The following is a 3,832-nucleotide window of genomic DNA, read 5'->3' on the forward strand; positions in this document are numbered from 1 at the left end:
GGGCCTCAACAACGAGCCTCCTTAGCTTGTCAAAATCAGCTTTCCTGAAGTTAAGGACTTCTGTATTGCTGACTGACTTTCCAGCTTTGTGATACATGGTAAAGGTAACCAGCTCATGGTCACTATCACCCAGCTTCCCATTGATTCTTAGGTCACTGACTAGGTCATCCCCTTTGACCAGTACCATGTCCAGCAATGCTTTTCCAGTAGATGCACATGGTTACTACATTGCTATAGTATCATGTGTAGAAATTCCCTATGTTTAATTTATTGGCATAACAATAGTAATAATAGGAATACCTCAGTATGTATGGACCCATAATGCCACAATATAAGTTTAAGATAAGAGACAATAGAAGAATAAAGACTGATGGGGAAGTTCCTGGAAAGAATGAAATAATGGTGCTTAACATGGCAAGCAGGGGTATCACCAGACCCCCTAATTGTTGTTAAGTATTTTGTAGGATATTCTTAAGAGGAGAAAAAGAAGATGAAGAAGCTTTAAGTATGTTTACAGAAGTCCCCTCTCAAGTGTGAGGAATAGAATTGGAGAAAGCATGAACATGCTTATTTGAAAATTCAAAAAGTGGGTGACAAACCCTGATGTCATGGGCTGATTTGGAAACACTTAATATTGAAACAGAGAAGATAGTTAATTTGGGTGATGCATCATGAAGCAGTAGTATTAATAATAGGAATGAGTAGGGCATATCCAGATTTCGTTTATCAAGGCCAGAGAAAAGGCTGTTGCAGTAATCAAGACAAGATGAGGATACCACTGACAAGAAATTTAGCTACAATATAACAAGAAAGACTATATTTTACATGCATTATGCAGAAAGACTTTGAATGTCTTAGACATAACCAGGTTGTGAGGTCCTAGAGAGAGATCCATGTGAAAAATGATGTCCAAGTTATATGAGAAGCAAGATGATTACAACATAAGGTTTTGGAAAGTTTGCAGGGCTGGAAATTTACAGCAGTATTCTACTTCACCTTGTGGATGACCAAAGAGCAGCTTACAATCAACTCTGAGTTACGTAACTAAAGTATAGAATAAGGATCAAGAATAAGAGTTTTATTTTATTGTCCACTGCTTCATGTTGTAAACATAAAGTATAGTTGTTATTTTTATTATCTACTCTCGGTGTGGAAGTACCCTTGTTGTTGGAATTAATGGGCAGATGTATCCTTATTTTTACAATGGGGCATGTATGCACTCCAAGGATGTATCAGAAATACTCCTACACTTTAATTGGGTAACTCAGACTTGGCTGAAAAGCTGCATTTTGCATGCCCACTTGATGAAAATGAATACGGAAAGAATTAGCAATGTTGATCTTGAGTTTATGCTCTTGACCTATTAAAGAGACAGACAGAAATATTATTTTGGACAGAATGTAAGTCTGCAACAGAGAGGCAAAGTTGTCTGTCTCACCACAGAGATTGTAGTTGAATTAGTATTTGAAGGTGTGGTTATGTAAAGGGATGTAGGAAAAGAAAGAGAAGGAGATCAAGGATATAGCCTGTGTAACGGTGTAGAATGTAGGAGAGGGAATCAGGAATGTCCACTGAAGAATACGTTTAAAAAGCAGTAAAAAAAAAAAAAAAACAAAACAAAAATCAGGACAGATTTAAGCCTTGGTTCTATAAATGAGAAGAGAGTTAAAAACATAATTAATTCTTCTGAACTCAGTGGGATTTTTTATACATACAAAGTTAAGGGAGAGCATGAAAAGATGATCCTCAGGTAATGTAAACTATCACCAATACACTGAAGGCTATTTTCATTACCTGAGTTTCTGCCCTTGAGTGTTCAAGGACTGAGGCGTCAAGTTGTAAACTATCTGTAGCAATTCATGGGCCATGTCTTTTTAATCACTTTTAACATGCTGACACCATGTTTGACAACAAAAATATCTTAATAAATCCATAGCATGCAAGTACTTATTGTTTGTCCTAGGTTGTTTTTATCAAAGCATAATTTTTTCCACAAGAGATTGTGGAAAAAAATCTCTAATTATTCTTCACTATAGAGACATGACAAAAGAATTACCTAAGCTAAGCTGTTTCCAAAACATTTCTATGTACTTTGAATAGGAGCTCCAGTTTTAAAAATCTTTTCTGTATGTCAAAGTCCTATTAAGATATGAAGCAGTAGACTTGTTGCTCTGTGACCCACTGTTTCAATTTCTGTCACCACTTAGCTCATCTAGCAGGATTTGCTTTCCTTTTTGGGTCGCATAAACTGTATCACTCCAGTACTTTGTTTAACAGGTCCTTGTGCTGTCTAATGGACTAAGAGAATTATCATTATTGTTAGGTGCACAGGAGAGTAAGCTGCATGATACACACTGTTAGTTTGATACCCTCTCTGATGACAGTTTATGGTTCACCAACTTGGTTAAACAGCACATCAGCAGCAGTGATGGGTGATCAATCTCATTCCCTATAGAATTGCTCCCAAAAGTGTCATTACTGAGAAATAAATCCAGAAGAGGCCATCAGATGGAATTACTAGGCCTTTTGTTTAAGTCCAGAGCTGGGAAGAGAGAAATACTTTGACTTTTTAAGACTTTATGATACAAATATTAAAAATAACTGGTGAAAGTGCAAAGGTATGTGGTTCTCCCAGGAGCTGAGTATGAAATACTTGTTAGCAACAAAAAAACACCATGTCACTGGAGATTGAATCCTTAGCCCCACATGGAATTACACATGTAGGACCAGCTGTCTTCCACCTTGCAGAGAGCTCCCTCAATGGCTCAGCATAACACAAACGTCCATATTTCGTTGCAAGGTGAAACGTTTAAATTCAAAAGTGACATGCAGAAGAAGCAGAAAAGTTGAAGGGTGCCATTGGAGTCAACTCCTTCAAGCTGTTTTTTGTGGCTTTTCAGAGTCATCCTCTTGGCCTGGCTCAGCAGGAAATTGACAGGTGGATCACTCTCTCCTTGACCATTAAGTATGGAATACAGAAGATGTGCACAGTCTTAGAGAAGTCCAAGTCCAGTGTGCCAAAGAGGGCCCCATGCAGAAGCCTACTGTGGAAGTTGTCATTTCTCTTGGCAAGAGTAGCTTGTACAGGATTTACCATGCTGGACAGACTTGCTCTGGTGTTGCTGCCAACTGGTGCTGCTTCCAAGTCATGGCAGGGCAAGCAGTGAGGACACAAGCATGATGTACTTTGACTAGCCACATATATGGTGACTTTTCAGATGGAATCTTAATGCATATCCCATCACTGTTCATGTTAGGCACAGGGAAGGAAAACAGAGTGCCTGACCCACCAATTTCATTGCTGTTGATAGTCAGAGAAACAGGAAGCAATAGAGGGGGTCAGTCTAGCGAGATACGATTGGGGAGGGTTATCATGTGGAGAACTGGTCTTCTAGTGTGGCAAATGCATTGGCAAGAAAGGCAGCTTTCACTTCAGTCAAGAGGTGTGAAGCAAACCAGACAGAGCACAGGCCCAGATAGTCAGCCAGGACTTCGGCCAAGAGCTAGGTGGACCAAGCTAAGTTAAAGAGGCTGGTCAGCTTGATGGCACAAGGAAGCAATAAGGCCTGAAGGAGGTGAGTCTCAGTGCCCCTGCTGCAAAGCCAATTATGGACCAGGGGTTTTGAAGCCATTATGGCACAAGGACAGGCTTCCAGGCAGGTCTGGGGGCTGAGTGTTTGTCCATGTACTCAACAGGAATATGCCATTTTGGCCCAATTTATATATGCTGAAAAGGCACAATTATAGGCCTGCTGACACTTGATCAGGAAGGAAGGGAGGAAGGAAGGACTTTTAACTTTTAAGTACTTTATTCAGGGGTTCAGGGATACAA

The sequence above is a fragment of the Gavialis gangeticus genome, unplaced genomic scaffold, assembly GCF_001723915.1.
Source record: "Gavialis gangeticus isolate Ggan-Ray unplaced genomic scaffold, GavGan_comp1, whole genome shotgun sequence".
NCBI lineage: Eukaryota > Metazoa > Chordata > Crocodylia > Gavialidae > Gavialis > Gavialis gangeticus.